We start from the raw sequence: 21,055 nt of genomic DNA, 5'->3' as shown, positions 1-21,055 counted from the left end.
CCCACCAACAACCCTATAACTGACCACCAGATCTTCCCCCACATACCCCTTCCCTCAAAACCCTTAAAAGAAGTTTTGAAAAGGACTTGCCTGTTCTGACAAACAGCAGCACCTTCAGACGACACGCATCCCAGACAATAGACCAAAAAATACACAAATAGACTACAAAATAGAAGGTAGCAGTAAAAAAACAAAAGTCCACTAAATGAAACTAAAAGAAAGGACTATCTCCCTAGAGAAATGAATTTGAAATCTTGTAAACAATTATTAAACAAGTAAAACATGTCAAAAATGTTGAAAAAACTGTTTAAATAAATGTAAAGTATAAATTAAGTGATAGCATAATATATATATATATATATAATTATTTTATATATATACTGTAAAAACCTATGCTAAAATAGTGCCAAAATTATGTATATAAAACAGTTTAAAATATGTTAACAAATGAAAAACAATGAAAATAAAAGTACATGTATAATACATAATACAATTTTTTAAATATGATTTACATTTTTTAAGTAATAATAGAAATCTTTTTTAAAAGATTTTATTTTGAAATTGAAATATATATTTTGAAAAATATAAAAAACATGCATTAAATATACTTTGAAAATATAAATAAAATTACAAAAATGTTACATGTTGTTACTCTCTAAAAAATATATTGAATAATAATATTTATTACAAACATACAACATATGAATTTTTTATTCTATTGCTAAACACCAACACTAGTATTGAAATGACAAACTATTTCTACTACATACAAATACAATTTAAACAAAGGATTTCACGCTAAAATTATAAGATTTAATAATCATGCTCCAACATAAACCATTCTCAAGAAAGTGTTAGATACTAAAGGAGTGACATTCACGATTCCCCCTGCAATCTAAACCAATTTAGGGAAGTTGTTGGACACTAGAGATGTGGCATTTACTATACCCACTCCAATCTAAACCAATTTGGGGAAGGTGTTGGACACTAAAGGTGTGACATTTACTTTTCCCACTCCAATCCATACCAATTTGAAGAAGGTGTTGGATACTAAAAGGGTGACATTTATTATCCACACTCCAATTTATATCAATTTGAGGAAGGTGTGGCACACTAAATTGGTGACCTTTATTATTCCAACTCCAATTAATACCAATGTAGGGAAGGTGTTGGACACTAAAGGAGGTCACATTTACTATTTCTCACTCCAATCTAAACCAATTTGGGGAAGGTGTTGAAGACTAATGGGTTGATGTTTACTATTCCTACTCCAATGCATATTGTTTTAGAGAGGGGGTTGGACATTACATGGATGACATTTACTATTCCCATTCCAATCTATACCAATTTGGAGAAGGTGTTGGATACTAACGGGGCGACATTTACTATTTTCAAAACATTCTTAAACATTTTATGCAAGGCACATTGCACTAAAAATATAATATATACTTCCAAAAAGCCATGCTCTCATTGACATTTTCAACTATAAAACACATTAAGCACTACTTCAAAAACACACTCACCCAAACTACAAACCTCAATATACATGTTTAAATATTTTGAAATAATACATTTTTCTTAAGACTATTAAAAATTATTATACTTGTAAAAAATATTTACTAGCATTCCCCAAATTTGAACCATGATATACAAAATAATATCATACTCAAAAATTAACAATTACCAGTTAAAAAATGTATAAAATATATTTGTAATATATATTACGTTCCAATTCAACACCTTGGCACTCATGAGCGGGCATACCTCTTACATCAATAGGTACTTGGTCCAGACAGAACTTTAGCAAATTTCTAATACTTTGATGATGAGATTCAAAGTGTTTGGCAACTAGGTAAGTGATATCTTTGTTATTTATCACCCTCAGATGTTCCAGGATAGGTATTTTGGTGGGAGGAATGGTACTTCCCACATACCTGAGTTGGCAGGGACACACTAGGCAGTAAACCATGTGTCGTATTGCAGTTCATGGATTTCATGATCCTCTTTGGTTTTTGAAGACCAGGAACGTCATAGGTGAGTGCCTCATTACAAAGGACACAGGCTTTGCACTTTCTGCAATGGAAAAAGTCATAAGTTGATGCAATGATGCATTCGGTTGTTCCCTTGATAAGTGACTTTCTACTAGCGCATTCCTAATTGATCATGATTCCCTAATTGTTAGTAGATGATGGTTAGGGAGATCCCTGCCTATGACCAAATCTTATTTCAGGATCCGCCAGTTGTTTTTTAAAGGTGTCCTTATATTCCTGGCTGCACTAGAAAAATTGGTGATCATCCTGAAATTGTTCTGTGTGGCTTCTCTTTGATTTCTGACACTTCATTCAGTAGGTCCACCCTCTGTTTACTGTCTACTCTGTTCTTAGCCCTTGTTAATATTTTCCTTTGATAACCTCTCATCCCAAATCTTTTTATACTCTCATCTGCTGCCTTTTGGAAGTCTATGTCCCTTGAGCTGTGTCTTTTTATTCGTAATAGTTCTCCATAAGGGATACTATTTACTAGTCTGATGGGATGACCACTGGTCGCATGCAGCACTGAATTGCCCGCTGTTGGTTTCATGTATAGAGCCGTACAGATCTTATTATCACTAATGAATACTTGGAGAGACAGGAAATTAACCTGAGTGGAACTGATCTCACTAGTAAATCTCAAGTTGATGTCATTCTTATTTAGGGATGCTATCCTGCCTTGACTGATTCCTCTGTGCCTCACCTATGACTAATAGATCATCAATGTATCTTCTCCAACTCACTATCCTTTCAACCCATTCATCATAGGTATCCAGTCAGGCCACCTGCTACTCCCACCAACCTACGAACAAGTTTGAATAGCTGGGGGCGAAGCAGGGGCCCATGACCATACTTTGTATTTGTTTGTAAAGTTGATCCTGGAAGATAAAAATAATAATGTGTAAGCAGAAGTCAACAAACTCTAATAACATCTCCCTATGGACCATGAATTTCAATGGGTGTCCCTTGAGAAAGTGCCTCACTGCCTCTATTCTAGCTTTGTGAGCTATTGAGCTATGCTGGTGTACAGGTTAGAAGCATCCAACGCTAGCATCAGGAAATCCATCTCCCATGTTGTTCCTTTGATTTATTTTAAAAAATCCTTTGTGTTGCTCATTTATGACGTCAATTGTGATACAAAGGGGAACAGGAAGTGGTCCACATATGTTCTCAGTCAGACTTCCAATAGAAGAGACTATGGGGAATCCTGGTGGATGAGTCCTGTTCCTATGGGCCTTTGGTAAATGGTAGAAAGTAGGTACCCGTGGATGCGAAGTCAATAGAAACTGGTATTCTTCTATTGATAGCATCCCTCTCTGATGCAATTCGTGAATCATACTCTGAAACTGCTATATGCTGTTAATATATTCAGTTTTAGTAGTCACTATATAGCTGTTTTCATCACTCAGTTGTGTGAGTGCTTCTCTACAACAGTTTGTCTGCATCACAATGTTGCTCCTTTGTCTGAAAGTTTGTAGATGATAGTGTGGTCTTTAAGTAGATCTTTTAAGGCTTGTCTTTGTTGATAGGTGATATTCATTCTAGTTTTGTCTTTGTTCTCGCAGTACCTAAGGCGATTAGATCTCTATTCACATTTTCTACGAACACATCAATTGCATTCATAGGCATCTGTGGCAAAAATGTAGATGTTTGTTTGAAGGGACTGGACGGTCCCACTTGCGTTATTCCTAAATTTTCTATTCTGTCCATGTTATCACGAGTATCTTCCACGTGTGTGGATTCATTTAGCTGTAAGTCTACTAGCATTGCTAGAGTCTCCAAATCATTCCCTGTTGGAATGTCCATGTGTGTCCATTCATCTTTCTGTGTCCCTTTCACTTTTCCTGGGCCTTTTAGTTTGAAATACTTGTGGAGCTTTAATTTTCTTGAGAATTTAAAAAGATTGATCTTAGTTTGCGTATATTCAAATCCAATGGTATTTTATTAAATATTTTCCCAACAAGAAACCTTACTCTAATACTATACATAAAAAATTTCTGATGTTAACAAAAATGTTCATGAATAATTAAACCATTAACATTTAAATATACCTCAAATAGTATATGTATACATCATATTTAATACAAATTTAAATTATTATATTTAATCTAAAAAAATGTTTTTTAAAGTTTTAAATAAAAGTGAATATGTTAAAAAGTCTAAACACTTTTTACATTGAAATGGCTTACAGGAGACTTATTTTTATATGATAGTTCCAGCTGGTCTCAATATATACTACTCCTATCTAATGCCATAGCAGGAGGCCCTCAGAAAGGGGGGAGAAGTCATTCCCCTATTCAAAGAAGGTGACAGAAACGAACCCTGCAACTACAGGCCTATTAGCCTAATTGATTCAATTCAAAAAGTGTTCTGCCGTGCACTCCTGCATAAGATTTAGGATTGAATCGAAGACATCTTGTCAAGTAGGATTCAGGGAAAAGACAGGGACAAAGGATCAGGCATTTAGATTCCTTCTCCTCTATTGGAAAACCATAGTTATAGGTAAGGGTAGTCTTTACATCACCTTAATCACCTTAGCCTTTTGTAAGTTCTTAACATATGGGTTTTCCTAGCAAAATACTTACCCTGGTTATTGGTCTACATGAAGCCGATTATGCTAGGATCAGATGGGGCTCACAGGGTCATCTCACCAATCCTATTCATGTCAACAGGGGAGTATGCCAAGGGTGCGCGCTGGCACCTACTCTTTTTTCCTCTCTATATAAATAGCGCAGTCAGTTTTCTATCTCAGGAACCAGCCGACTCTCCCATCATAGGAGGGGAGAAAGTAGTGACTCTGCTGTTTGCAGATGACACCTTGTTGGTGTCAAAAACACCTGGGGGCTTCAGTTGCTCTTAAATCACTATAGAGACGTTTGTGACATGCGGGCCTAAAGATAAACATAAAAAAATTGAAATACGTGCCATTTAATCCTCACAAGACGTATAGGGGAAGGCCAATCCTGGGACGGACATTGCTCAAGAAGGTTAGCACGTTTGATTATTTAGGCATAAAATTCTGTGAGAATATGTCATGGAAACCTCATGTGTCCAAGATGACTCTAAAGCACAGACAGATAGTAAGGGCCCTGAGGAAAGAACATTGATCTTCCTCCAGGAAACCAGTTGCAGTTGCTCTGCAAGTTTACGATCGTAAAGCAGTCAGCTCAGCACGATATGGGTCCGAATTGTGGGGATTCAAAAGAACGGAGGAACTGGCCAAATCAGAGCAAAAATTCCTAAAGAGTTGGTCCTGCTGCCCCAGAGCACCCCACTCTACCCCCTAAAGCTGGACATGGGTAGGAGACTCATTGTTGATATAGCAAAGCTGTGTCCACCATTAATTTGGATTAGAATTAGGTTCATTACTAAATTGTCTTCATATGCCAATGCCTTGGCAGAGGTTACTCGGCTGGACAAATTAAACAAAAACAGTTGGCTAGGTAATGTAAAGAGGCTCTTAGCTGACATTGGCCTCCAGGGATCTTAGGATAGCAACGATCCGTCTATGCTCCCCTAAAAAAGCTCAGTAAAAGCACGATACTGGGATTGGGTAGCCCAAGTTGAGCTAAGTAGTAGGCTCTGGGGAAAGCTATACTAGAATTTAAGGCCCACTAACAGATCAGCTCCCTGGAGTATTATTTAGAAATAATACAGACACCAAAGGATAGGAAATTATATATCCAGTTCAGGTTTGGCACCTACAAAGCCAAAGCAAACTCTGCTTTCAGAAAGCTAGAGCAGAAAATGCTCTTGCTTGCTGAAAGCAGAGCATGTCTGTGTTCCCTGCCCGCTCTCAAGCGAGCAAAGAAACAGACATTGATTTGAGATCCCAGGAGCAGCATGTTAGAAGCTCCCTGGGTCTCAAAGCAATGCTGCCTCCTGCAAAAGGCACGGAGCCAGCAGGGACCGCGAGGTCCCTCAGACTCCCCCCAAGGTCACCAACAAAGTGGCCTGGTGCAGGGGGTTGGGGTCCCTGGGGTCGATATTGGCCCCAGGGACCTTCCGATTTAAAAAATATATTAAGGCCTAGCCCAATGAGATGGGGTCCCCGAGGCCAAAATTGCCCTATGTGGGGGACGGCGCGGCACCCTTCCCTTTAAAAAATATATATATATAAAGGCCTGACCCCAGGGAATGGGGTCTATGGGTCCTTAATTGGCCTTGGGAGGGGGGCCGCGTGGCTTCCCCTCCTTTTTTAAAAAGAAATAAAAATGTAAAAAGAGGGGTGACCCCAAAAGGTCCAGGGAAGGGTGGCCACGTGTCCCCCTTCCTAAAAGAAAAAAAAGGCAGCAACTCGCAAGAGGGCCCGCCCCCTTTCTCTACCACTCTGTAAACGCACCTCTTGATGAACTGCTGGTGGGGGGGATTAGGTCCCCTTGCCTCCTGAGGGCCTCAGGCCTAAAGGAGACTTATTCCCCCAACCAGTAGTGCGCCAGGAGGCACGTTTGCAGAGTGATGGAGAAAGGGGGCATATCCTCTGACGACCTTGCAGCAATCTACCTGTGTGGGTCTTACTGGAGGTAACAGGAGAGCTAGTTGGCCCCCAAGGACCCTCGAGAGAGCCAAGGGGACTTCATCCCCCTACTAGTAGTGTTCCAGGAGACACATTTGCAGAGTGGTGGAGAAAGGGGGAGTTGCCTCCTACCAGGTCTTCGCAATCCTGCCATGGGGGACTTACTAGAGATAATGGGAGGGATTAGTTGGCGCCCATAGACGTCATTGGGTTCCAACTACCCCTCCTGTTATCTCTAATAAGTCCAACAGAGCGGGATTGCTAAGAGGGCTTTGAAGGCCACACCCCCTCTGCAAACGCGGCTCAAGGTGCACTACTGGTTGGGGGATGAAGTCCACTTTACTCCTGAGGGACCTTAGGGGCCAGAAGCACTCATGGTACCTCCTGTAAGTCCTACACTGTGGGATTCCTGAGAGCTGGTCGGAGGCCCAGCCCCCTTTTTCCACCACTCTAGAAATGTGACTACTAGTTAAAAAAACATAGAAATTTACTGGAAACGCCAAAGGTTACAGGGACGTTATAGTTAGGAATTCACATTTAAAACTTTAGAAATTCACTGAAAAGACCAAATGTTACAGGGAAGTTATAGCTAAGAAATGAAATTTAAAAAAACTTAGAAATTCACTGAAAACCCCAAAGGTTATTGAGACGTTATAGTTAGACTCAGGTTTCACGCTCACTAAAACAGAGACATTTCGCAGTTATAGGTATCTGAGCTAACAATTAGTCACACCCTGCAATGCACTGTTTATAACCTCACATATTACTTCACTCATGATATGGTCAGTGACATCACTGATGACATCACCAATGACATCTCAAATGACATTACGGATGACATCATCCACAGAATCTATGACACACCCACTCATATCCCAATATAACCTTTCATACACCCATTCCAACTTCCATACAACCATTCTCAAAATTGTTGACACACCCATACCAGTACTTACACACCCACTCACTGATTCATAGGTCTACAAACACACATGCACTCAGTCACCCATACAGCCACTCATACACCAACTCACTCACTAAGACAGCCACTGATATATCCACTCATATACCCATACTGCCACTCACACAGTCAGTCACTCATAGAGCTAATCACACACCTACTCACTCACCTGTATAGTAAATCACACAACCACTTACTCACCTATACAGTTATATACACACCTACTCACTTATTCCTACAGATACTAACACATACTCACCAATACAGTCACTGACACAAGCACACACTTACCCATACAGCCACTCTCACAATCACCCACTCACACATACAGCCACTTATATACTCCAACACTCACCTATACTGCCTTTCACATATGTAGTTACTCACCCATATCCCACCGCACATCAATTTACTCACACCTATCCAGTCACCCATACAGCCCCTGACTTACCCACTCACTCATCTATACAGACAGTCACACACACCCTCACCCATCCACACGGACACTCATACACCCATATAGGTACTCAGACTACCAATCAATCACCCATCCAGCAACTCACATACCCACTCACCAACCCATATAGCCACTTAGACACCAACTGACAGACAGAAAAACACAACCTATTTGACAAATAACAACCTAGGCAATCATCACTAATAAAGCTAAATGTGTGTCACAGGGTCAAAAAGAGAGAACTGAAGGCAACAATGAACATGAAAATACGTGTGTATTTATTTTCTCTGTTAAAATCATTCATAAGAAACTGTATGGAAACAACAAAGTATTATACAGATATCTAAGTTAAAATCATGACAAACATAAAAATTGTATTATACATAAGAAAATGAACAATATTACAAAGTGACTAAATTATATTCAACGCGTGTTTCGGCGTGATTGACGCCTTCGTCAGGACAAAGTCACAGTTCCTGTGCTCAAAAAGAGAGCTACTGTCGGATTGGAGACTACCTAGTCACTCACCCATACATTCACTGAGACACCTAATCACTGACTTATACAATCAGTCACCCACCCACTAAAATATCCATGCAGGTAGTCATACACCCACTGATTCACCAATACACCTTGATGTATATATTTAACACTCATAAACTTTTAAAAACACTCACACTCACTTAATGATGTCATCAGTGATGTCATTTGAGATGACCATGTCATGAGTGATGTAATAAGTGAGGTCATAAGCAGTGTATTGTGGTGGCGCTAGTTATAGTTAGCTCAGCTAACGATAACTGCTGAATTTCTCTGGTTGTGCATGAATGAAACCTGAGCCTAACTATAGCCTTTGGCTTTTTAAGTTGACCTAAATTTGAGAATGGGTATATCTATGTTGAAGATACATGGTGGGCGTGGCCAGCCACCTAAGATGGCGGACGCAAACTGGTGAGGCTTCGGACCCTGGGGGGATTCATCCTGAAAACTCACCGTGTCGTGGGGCATAATTGCTGCCTGGAGGGTCCCGACACTTGTGCATTACGACCCTGGAGGAGAGTTCAGTTCCGATCTGGCGAGGTGGCAACGGGGAGACGGCTGCTCACGCTTGGCTGCGGGCACGGAGTGTGCGGCCTGCTTGTGGAGCCCTGCGGGAGCCGAATGATGAGCTGTGGCCCTCACTGTCTCTGACTGCTTGAGCCCCGGAGGTCGGTGCTGTAGACGGCGGCTGTTCCTTATTAGCCGGGGGCCTGTGTTGGCGGTGGACTGTTGCTGGAGCGGGCCTAGCGTGTCACTGGTGGGACTGCTTGGCCCACGGAGCGGCACAACACTGAAGGACGGTGAGGGTGAGCGATTCGGGGAGTCGGGCTTGGAGCGAGAGCCCCCCCCTTCATTTATACTGATTCACTCCGGGGCTCCACTGCAGGCTATGTGAGAGCGGTGGATTGTCTGGGCTGGAGGCGAGGAACAGTGGTGGCTTGCCAGAAGCAACACCCAGCTGGGCGACGAGCCCTCTCACTAGGGGTGCAGAGCAGATTTTGTCCAGTATCTGCTGGGCTGGAGTGACGCCGACTGAGGCGCTGTCGGAGACCGCAGGATCGGTGGCTGATGCGACGACCTCGCGCATAACAGTGCGGGCGGCGGCCTCCCTTGCATCTGGCCCCTTCGAAAAGCAGCGGAGACTGGGGCGCAGTGCGTGAGCGGTAGAGTAGCGGCGGAGGACGATGGCATCAGAAGGCCCAGAGACACTGCAACTAGACCTATACTGGGAGGTGAGGATCCCAAACTAGATCTTCAAAGGGTGGAGGCATAATACACTGGGAGTCGCCTTAACGCCCGTGCCTAGGCTTGCGGCTGACTGGTTTCAGGGATGGGCAGGCTTAAGGGCAAAATGTTGGACACTGGCCTGGCAGCGGGGGGGCCCCCCGACTCTAGCGCTAGAGACACTTCGCCAGGTGCTTCAACCGCTGGCTCAACTGAGTCCCAGTCAGATAAGCTGGACTTGATATTGAAGGAAATTCGAGACTCTAAAAAAATAATGGAGCAGCAGATTGGGGCCCTCACGACCGGCCTCCCTCTCCTGAGATCAGATCATGGGAAACTCGCCGGCACAGTGCGCGACCATGAGAAGGCATTGACCAGCATTGACCCCCAAATTACAGAACACGCTACGCAAATAAAACAACTGCAACATCAAGTTAGTGGCCTCCAGGACCGGATTGAGGACTCAGAGGGCCGCAATTGTCGAAATAACGTCGGAGGCTTCTGGAACGAAGCGAAGGTACAAAACCTGCGGACTTTATGGAAGCATGGTTCCGGGAGCATGTTGTGTGGAGAGGGCACACCGGATTCCAATTGGCACGCCAAAGGTTGGGACACCCCCGCGCCCTCTGATCGTCAAAATCCTGAACTATAGAGACAGAGACGTGCTGTTATAAAAGGCGAGGGAAAAAAAGAATATTCAATTTGAAAATCAGCGGATTTCACCGTACCCAGACTACACTATCATGGTACAGCGTCAGCAAACCTCCTTCCAAGCAGTGAAGAAAAAGCTACGGGCAGCTCAGCTTAAATAAGGCCTATTGTTCCCGGCCAGACTCAAAGTTATACATGACAGGAAATCTTATTTCTTTGACAGCCCCAATGACGTGGAAGAATGGCTGGAGGTGATGGACCTTGAACAAAGTCAGGAGAGCTCGTCGGGCTCTGTGAGGCATTGCCCGTACTGTCGCAACAACAGCAGGTCGTGGTAGTTGTCCGAAGAACTTTGCAAGACGCAGTCCGACTACGGCTCAGAAGATGGCGGACAGGGCGAAGGCGTTGGCTCTCGCGGGATCCTTCCGGGAGGATAATACAAAGATCACGATGGACTCAGAGGACAGCACCATACAATCGGACTCTGATCACAGCATTACTCTCTTTCCCTCGGCGACGCCCCAAACGGGGGATGGCCTACTTGACAACTAAAGGATAGGGATTAACTCTCTCCACACTAGGCTCGCATAGGATGGGCCGCTTGAGCTACAAGTACAATGTTCAACACTGAACAGTATCCTTTTTTCCTGAGCTGGCTCGCCTGTGCTCATGATGTGTATATACTTCATGCACTGTGATCCGTACTGCTATGTTTTTCTGACAACTGTACATATGTCAGTAATCAAAGCTAATAGGATCCAAAAAAGACCATTCAAAGTGTCCGGCGCTCATGGTTATATTAGTATTGGGGACCCCCGGTATCACATACGGGGATCCTCCTTCTAACGTGCACAGATAGGTATATCATGAGAAGACCCCCCCCCCCCGGGCCAAGTAGAGCCACCGGAGCTCTACACTCACACAAGCTGTAGTATGGCTGGCGACGCTTACCCCCCACAAAGCGCATGCACCGTTCTATGGACTTTGTATGTTTCATTTATTGGTTTGGCTCAGCATTGTTTATTGGCTGCGCCGTATATGTTTGGTTCACAAGGGATGGGGAATTCCTGGTCTGTATCCGTTCATTAGCTCCGTACTGCACGGAGAGTAGCACACATAGCATATCTATGTCTCGTAATCAAGCCACCTTAGGCTCATACAACCTGCTGACCTGAAATATACGTGGGCTAGGGGCTGTACATAAGCGCCACAGAGTTCATGCCTATCTGCTTAGGAGAAGGGTGCAGATAGTTTTCCTTCAGGAGTCCCACGTGATGGAGGCGGAGGCATTGAAAACTCAGAAAAAATGGAGAGGCCGAGTATTCACCACTTATTATTTGGCCTTTGCTAGAGGAGAGACCATCTGGATTCGCCATGGAGTCCCGTTTACAGAGGTGGATCGGCGGACGGATGACCAGGGTCGGTATATACTTGTAAGGGGTACCCTAGATGGCCTACCCATAGTCCTAGGTAGTATATACACGCCGAATTTTGATCAGGACAAATTTTTCCATGACCTGGGCAGAGCCCTGACGGGATGGGATACCATTCCCTGGATTCTGGGGGGAATCTGAAATGCGATCCTTGACATAGATTTGTATAGATCCCATCCTCCATTGCATGGGGCCGGGACTCACAAAAAGACTGAACTTCTGAACACGTGGCTGCGGGGTTGGAGGCTCACTGATGCATGGTGCATGTTACATCCCACACATAGGGAATACTCCTTTTACTCCCCAGTTCATCAGCTCCATATTAGACTCAATAGGTTCCTTTGTTCCCACACCATTGTCACACACATACATCAATCCACATATTTAGCCAAAACTTTCTCTGATCATAACCCCCTGGAACTCATGCTAACGTGGGGCAGAGTCCCAACCCCTGTACCGACCTGGAAACTGTGGCCCCAACTCCTAGAAGATGCCCCTTTTTGGACCACATTATCGGACACTATTAGTAACTATTTCACAGAAAACTGGAATACAGCCTCCTCCAACCTCATAGACTGGGACGCACTCAAGGTGGTGGTACGGGGTTCTGCAATTAGTGTCACTGTAGGGGCAAGACAAGAAGCACATAAAAGCCTTATGGATATAGCGGCTCTGATGACGGAGCTGGAACCAGCCGCAGTAACTGACGTGGCCAAACGGGCATCCCTTCAGGAGGCTCGCATTAAGCATGCGGAGACTCTAGAAACCATTAGACTTAATGGCTATCGAGTGTACACACAACTGAAACAAACGGACGCCGACAAATCAGGTACATTGTTAGCCCGGTTACTGAGGGATAACCCGGAAACGCCACTTATCACTTGCATACGCTCACCACTGAAGGGTCTGGTTCACTCCCAAATAGAGATTAATGAAGCATTCTGCACCTGTCTTAGCAACCTATATGCGGCACCAACACATACGGACGATAGCCTGATTGATGCCTTTTTAGATGATCTACAATTCCATACGATCACGGAGGCTACACGTAAGGATCTCTCAGGACCCAACACGAAATAAGAACCGCAATCAAAGGCCTTAACCGTAATAAAGCCCCGGGCCTAGATGGCCTGCCTATTGAACTTTATGCTACATACTCAGATATCTTAGTCCCTAAGTTAGAGGAACTGTAAAGACGGCCTGGTAAACTGGTAAACTAGTAAACTACTACAATCTCCTATGCAAGCCCTAGTGGTGTCACTCCCCAAGCCAGGGCGGGATAGCACTGAGATATCCAACTATAGACCGCTGTCTTTACTGGCTACCGAATATAAAATCCTCAGTAAGGCCCTTGCCAATCGTTTGGTACCTGCCCTCCCCACCCTTATGCATAGCACGTCGCTAAGTACTAGGAGACTTCATCATATCATGATGGCCACCCCCGTGGAGTACAACAGGGCGGGATGTTTGGCATTGGATTTACATCAGGCCTTTGATTCTATAACATGGGGATACATGTTTGCAGCCCTACTGCGCTTTGGCCTACCCCGGGACTTTCTGCAATGGGTATGTCTGCTCTATGTTGACCCCAATGCTAGGGCACGTACTGGAGGAGACATCTCCCAAGAATACATGCTACACAGAGGTACTAGACTGGGGTGCCTGCTCTCCCCCCTCCTGTTTGTTCTTATGCTGGAGCCACTGGCTATAGCCTTGAGACAGTCGTCCGAAGCTCTGGGGATTCCCCTACAGGGCACCACACACCTAATTTCAATATATGCGGACGACATCCTCATATACCTGTGAGACTTGGAGGATGGGGCGGGACCCCTTCCTGGTATTTTCTCTGCCATTGAGGCCATATGGGGTTTAGCTATTAATGCAGGGAAATCCCACGCTTGTTATTTCCAAGACGGACCGCGCCCAGATAAGATCCAATTGGGCACCTACCAGCTACCTGTAGCGCAGGACACATTTAAATATCTGGGTATCCACGTATAGAGGGCTCAGTCAGACCACCTGGAGGGCAATCTAATGAAAGCTATTGCTGCACTACGCTCCAGCATCTCTTTCTGGACATCCTTGCCATTGTCAGTGATGGGGAGGATAGACATCACTAAGATGGTGATGCTACCTCGTCTCTTGTACTTCTTTGTTAACTTACCCCTGATGGTATCACCGTCCACCTTTCGCACACTAGACACGCTACTGTTGGAACTTATTTGGGGTGGGGGTAGATGTAGATTTAGCCTCAAGAAGTTGCAACTAGCGTCGAACAAGGGAGGGCTGGGTGTCCCTGATTTCCGGGCATATTACTATGCATCCCAGCTACAATGGCTGTCTTACTGGACGTCTGGCAAGAACCTACATGATATAGGCTATGACACACAGGATTTGGAACGAGGTATCCTGTACAATATGCTGCTCCCACAAATGAAAATACCTATGGACGAACCCCCATTGTTAACGACGGCACTACGGTGCTGGAAAAAGGCCCTGCAGTATACCTCAGCCACGATCCCCTACGCGAGCAATATCCCACTACTGGGAATGCCCATCATAGGAGGTAAGCTTACGATGGCTAGAATACAGGATTGGATAGCTGCTGGAGTAGCAGAGGTGGGTTCTTTCTTTGGAGATGGTGTCCTCTTAGACCATGCCACATTTGTGTGAACCACCGGTGCCCCTGACCGCCTTTACTTGCTACATGCAACGATAGTGCATTACATCAGGGCGACATGGGCACCTCAGCATAGTGAGCCCCCACAGCACGACTTGGTACACCTGCTCTATTACATAGGAAGGGGTGGCCATCTAGTTAAATGGCTTTATACAGGCAATCGAGCACAGGCTTCCACTACACTCACGGACCTTCGCGCAAAATGGGCAGACTCTACAGATACGGTGCTTACAGATAAAGCCTGGGAAAGCATCCTGGAACATCCCAGAAGGGTTTTCCGAAATGCCAAACTTAAATTCATACAAACCATGGTTCTTCATAGATCTTACTTAACCCCGAAGAGGATACAGTGCATGTTTCCAGAAGCCCAAAACTGCTGCCCGAGATGCAAAGCAGAGGAGGCGGGCTTTGTTCATATGTTATGAGCCTGCCCACATCTTCGGGATTACTGGGGAAAGATCCGGAATATACTTGAGGAAATCACACACCTAACAATCACAGACAACACACTAGAGTGCCTGCTGAGTCTACGCAAGCGCACCAGGGCCCAGAAAGTCAACCTGCGTTTCCTGGACCTGGCGGTTTTACTGTCTGTCAGAGCAATCACTATGTGATGGAAGTCCCCGAGGGGCCCCCCAATACATGCATAGCGGGAGGAGGTAATTAGATGGGGCAGTGCCGAAAGTGCGGCGCTTAGACGGGAGGAAGCGCGAGGACTGAGGAAACATCCCATCTCCATGGAATGAGACGCTATGTTAGAGGAACTCAAACAATTGGACATCCCACCCGCACTTACTAACCCTAACTCATGATTAACTTAAACATGTGACACATAGATAGCGACAGCTCGAACACACTATACGGAACGGCCCATTGTACACCAGGAGTATAGGTTGGAAATTACTAATAACTTAAGAATATGAGACGGGATGGATGGTAGAACACAGACGGACCAGGAAGGGCAGGGAAGGGGGAGAGGGGGGGAGGGGGAAGTTAACTCAGTTTAGGGCTTTAAGGCTCAGATACAAGGCAAGCATCCTTAGAGGTACTAGTATATATTATGTATGGCTCCAAATGTTTCCTTTTATTTGCATTCTATATTTTGTGTCGTGTAATGCTGGATACAAAGATGTGAAGTCTGTAAAGTTAATTATAGATAAAGATGGGATACTGATCTACAAAAACGAAAATGCCATGGATGTTTGATAAGATGTATTGTACTCAAACTGCAGGATCAATAAAGTTTGTTATAAAAAAAAAATCTTCGCCTACTGAAATCCAGTTCTCCCTGGAACAGACAAATGCGGACCCAAAGTTTATGGTGCAAATTGAATTTATTTACTGCCCAGCACCACCGCCATAACGCGTTTCGACCTCCCAAAGACCTTGATCACATGACGCATTGCGTAGTGCCTTACAAAAATTTAAAGTGCCAGTGCATAACCTCGTGATCACACAGGTGAATAAATCATAGGCATAGAAGGGTTATAAAGGAATTTCCGCAAAATGCAGAGCAGTACTACCAAACAGGTAAATATACGGATTTTGGTTTAAAATCAATTAATGATTAAAAATATTAACATAGATAAAATACCAATGCATTCAACAATTTGATTTCTGTCATATTGATGCACTAATCCAATTTGACCTGCATAAATAAAACACAGTGTAAAAATATTGAGTGTTAAAATCTTATTGTGGTAAAAGCATAGCTCAATGTCAGTACATCGGCTTATTTGCCATAAAAGTCAATACCATACACTCTTTCACTGTTTCTAGATGGTATACTCTGTGATCACACTGTACTGGTACTCGTTATATATATATCTATATCTATCTATATATCTATCTATCTATATATTCACTGAAAAAACCATAGGTTTCAGACACGTTATAGTTAGGAATTAGCATTTAAAAAACCTTGCAAATTCACTGAAAAAACCATAGGTTTCACACATGTTATAGTTAGCGGAAATTTTACTGATAAAAAACCAATGAAATTCCCCCGTTATAGTTAGTGCAGGAAACTATAACTCACGCGACCGCAATCCTCTGCTGATGCTAATACTGTATTTAGACACTTATTTGCCCATGTCTTCTTCCATAAATTTTTAGCTATACATATATTACAAATATTTTTTTTTCATAAAGACACATATGTCATCAGCAGAAGATTGCGGTCGCGTGAGTTATAGTTTCCTGCACTAACTATAACGGGGGAATTTCATTGGTTTTTTATCAGTAAAATTTCCGCTAACTATAACATGTGTGAAACCTATGGTTTTTTCAGTGAATTTGCAAGGTTTTTTAAATGCTAATTCCTAACTATAACGTGTGTGAAACCTATGTTTTTTTCAGTGAATTTGTACGTTTTTTTAAATGCTAAGTTACTTTACGCCATTCGTGGCGTGCGCGCCCACTTAACGTAGTTCGTTCCGTGCGCGCACGGTGCGCTTCGCGCACCGTGCGCGCACAGTGAGCACGCGGTACGCTTCAAGCACCGCGCGCCCACTTTACGCAGTTAGTGCCGTGCACGCACGCTGGGCACGCGGTGCGCTACGCGCACCGCGTGCCCACGTTACGCTAGATGGGCCATGTACGCACGATGCGCTTCGCGCACCGTGCGCACATGGAGGACATATTATGCGCTTCCTTGTGATAGGTAATCTGTTGAAATTTTTTGGGGAAATGCTGTGCTCTTATATGTCATGCACAAATGGTGGCCTTCGGCCACCATTTGCACACGGGGTGGAGAGAGTGTGGATTTTTTTTTTTTTAAATTTGATACCGTACGCGTACGGTAAGCGTACGGTAAGCGTAATCGGCGAAATTTTCGAAAAATAAAAAATTACCGTTTTTTGCCTTGGGGGATCTTTGAAGACTCAACTAACATGGTTATGTGCATGGGCGCTGTCTAAACAGCCCCTTTATATGTTTTTGGCATTTGTTTATCTGCTCCCCCCTCAGAGTGCGAGAGAGAAAATGGCGGCCGCCGCTTCCTGGTTTCGACCGATTCGAATGTTTACTAAGATCTAAGGGCCAATCAGAATCGCGCTCGCGCACGCCACCGTACGCGTACGGTAAGCGCACCGTAAGCGCACCGTAAGCTGGCTCAGATATATATATTGATTTAAAGGCTATTTTCTCAGAATCTACTGAACAGATTTACACCAAACCTACAAAAGGCACTTCCTTGACCTAAGGACTACCTCTCTGCCAAATTTCAAGTAATTCTGTTCACCCGTTCGGGCTGTAGCTGTGTCTAAAGGTCCTATCGAAAAATGCATGGGAAAAACGCGTTTTGGGACCCCCCTTTTATCTCAGCCCCCGCTTGACGAATCCCCCCGAGACTTTCAGGGTAGGAGCGGAGCGTAGCGCCCCACCTATTTTGAAAAATTCGCAAGGATTCATCGACCGGCGCAAAAGTTATTCAAAATAGAATGTTGCGGATTTCCTATGGAAACGTGGTCCTAACTATAACTACCTACTGGCGACCGCCAGTAGGTTATATATATATATCTATATATATATATATATATATATATATATATATTCACTGAAAAAACCATAGGTTTCACACATGTTATAGTTAGCTGGACATTTCACTCGTGAAAAACCAATGAAATCCCCCCGTTATAGTTAGTTCAGCTAACTATAACTCGCGCCCCCGCAATGCACTGCTGATGACGTCACATATTACATCACTCATGACATGGTCAGTGACATCACTCATGACATCACTGATGACATCTCAAATGACATCACTGATGACATCATCCAGTGAATGTGTGTTTTTCTGAAAATTAAATATGTTTTATATATGTATATCTCAAGGTCGATGGAAGAATAAATGGGTATATAAGTGTCTAAATGGATGATTTGTTTTTGAAAAATAGATTGTATAACTGACTGATTAAGTGTATCTTAGTGAATACATGGCTTAGTGAGTAATGTTTAAATATGTAAATATCTGTATCAGTCTCTCACTTTGTGTATAAGTGGCTGCATGGGTTGGTGAGTAGCTACATGGGTGTCTATATAGGTTATTAGTTGGTTTTTTGAGTATCAGTCTGAGTGTCTGCATGGTTCGGTGGGGGGTATTACGTAGTGCATAGGAGAGTGACTCTCTCTTTGTATGTGTTGAAGACAGCATGTGTGCAGGACTGTATGGGTGGATGAGTGTGTGTATGGGTGTGTTAGTGAGTGAACGACTGTCTCAATAGTGTCTTTATCAGTAACTACATATGTTTTAAACTAGTATATGTGACTATTGGTGTATATAAGTGAGTATATGTGAGAGTGAGAGATTGAAAGAGTTCCTGTATGAATAAGTATGTGTTTCTATAAGTGATTGTTTAAAAGACTAAGTATGTGTAAGTTCCCGTAGAAGTAAGTGTGGTGGTGTGTGTATAAATGTATATGCAAGTAAATGTATGTTTCTTCCTTTATTAGCATGAGTGATTATGTGTGTGAGTAACTCTGTGGATGAGTGGCATTTGTAACAGGATGTATAGGTGTATGAGTACATATGATGAGTGAGTACATGTATGAGTGACTGTATAGGACTGTTGGTGAATGAGTGGATGTGTATGTGGATCTTAGAATTACTCAAGAGGTTGTTGTAACTGGTATTGGTATGTCCATTTTTTTGAAAATGTTAGTGTCTATTTTTGAATGTGTGTATCAAAGGTTATATTAGGGTGAGAGGAGGTCTGCCACTCTGTCACAAGGATGATGTCATCAGTGATGTCATTTGAGATGTCATCAGTGATGTCATGAGTGATGTCACTGACCATGTCATGAGTGATGTAATATGTGACGTCATCAGCAGTGCATTGCGGGTGCGCGAGTTATAGATAGCTGAACTAACTATAACGGGGGAATTTCATTGGTTTTTCACGAGTGAAATGTCCAGCTAACTATAACATGTGTGAAACCTATGGTTTTTTCAGTGAATTTGCAAGGTTTTTTAAATGCTAATTCCTAACTATAACGTGTGTGAAACCTTTGGTTTTTTCAGTGAATTTGTACGGTTTTTTAAATGCTAATTTTTGTATTATTTAATTAAAAAAAATTTTTTTTTATTAAAAATAAAATTCCTATGTATTCATTTATATATTATCTGTATCTTTTTATTTGTTTTTGCTTTTTTTTAAAAAATTCTATTAGGATAAAAATGAACAGTTTTTTAAATTTTTGCAATTAATTTTTCTCCACTTTTTTTTTTTTATATATTCTTGGGGTGCGCGCTCTGAGCGCGCTCCTAGTACAATTTCGTAAGTTTTTTATGAATACCGTCGTACGCTATTTACGTACGCAAATATACGTCGTAGTGCGCGCTGGGAGAGCGCACCCAGTACGTATGCGTACGTACGTACGCATGCGTGCGTGCGTCCTACGCGCTCCACGCGGTTTACTTCCGCATACGCTAAAATTACGCGCAATAACGGTCGCGTATACGCGTGTTCAACGTATGCGCGCTAGGTACACGCATATGACGTATGCACACGCGCTCCTACGCGTTCGCGCATACGTAATCACGAGGTGCGCGCTCGGAGCTTGCGCAGTGCGCGCACCTCGGGTTTATGCATAATAAAACAGACTTCTTATTGGTTATCATTACTTTCAGTTTCTAATTGTTTCAACACCACACCCAATCCCCTCATGGCAAGTCATGTGATCAAGAATCATCACTTTTGATTGGTTTGAAGTACTTTCAGTTCCAGATTCTTCCCAAACCACACCTACTCCCCTCATTATTAGTTCTGATTCCTTTGGAGAAGGAGCTATTCTGTTGTTGAGAGACAATGGCTGAACAGCAACCATCTTCAGACAGTGACCAGGACACTCTTGAGAGGCAGAGGATCAGGAAGCAGAAAGACAGCTTTATATGGCAGTTTTTCACTTTTCCAGAGGGACAAAAAAAGGTAAATGCACCTAAAGTTACATGTGTACTTTGTCAAAAAGTCTTGTCACGTGGGAATCCTAACAAGAACTATTCTTTTAGCATTCACACTATGTTGAGGCATGTTGACAAAATGCATCCAGTGACTTTTCGTCGAGCTTCTGGAGCAAACCCTCCACCTGCTCTACCGACGACATCTGCAGCAGCTCAGCCGAGCACATCTTCGGCAGCTCAGCCGAGCACTTCTTCTGCAGTGGTGCCTTTGCCTTCTTCCACACCTCGTTTTGGACCACCTTGTTTTGCTAGGTTGTCCACACGCTGCACTGATTGCGGTAAACTTATTTCTGTGTGTGAGACCAGTCTTGATCTCATTCAGAGAAAATTTGATGCCCATGAGTGCAGTAGGCTATAGATGTTTTTTCTTTTTTTTCGTTTTTCTCTTCCTGTTTCCCTCCATTAACTCAAGGGCTCTTTTAAGAGCCACTTATAAACTTAACCCCAAAAAAATGTTTGGAGGGATTTCTTTTTTTTTTTTTGAGGTGCGCGCACCCAAGGTTTTTTTTAAATTTTTTTTTTTTTTTTTTAATTTAATGTACAAAAAGAGGTGAAGAAATGGAAGCATGAAAAGGGAGGATTGAGTAATACTAATATTTTTCAC

Source organism: Triturus cristatus, chromosome 6 (genome assembly GCF_964204655.1).
Source record: "Triturus cristatus chromosome 6, aTriCri1.1, whole genome shotgun sequence".
NCBI classification, from domain to species: Eukaryota; Metazoa; Chordata; class Amphibia; order Caudata; family Salamandridae; genus Triturus; species Triturus cristatus.
Note: the sequence above shows the minus strand (reverse complement) of the source record.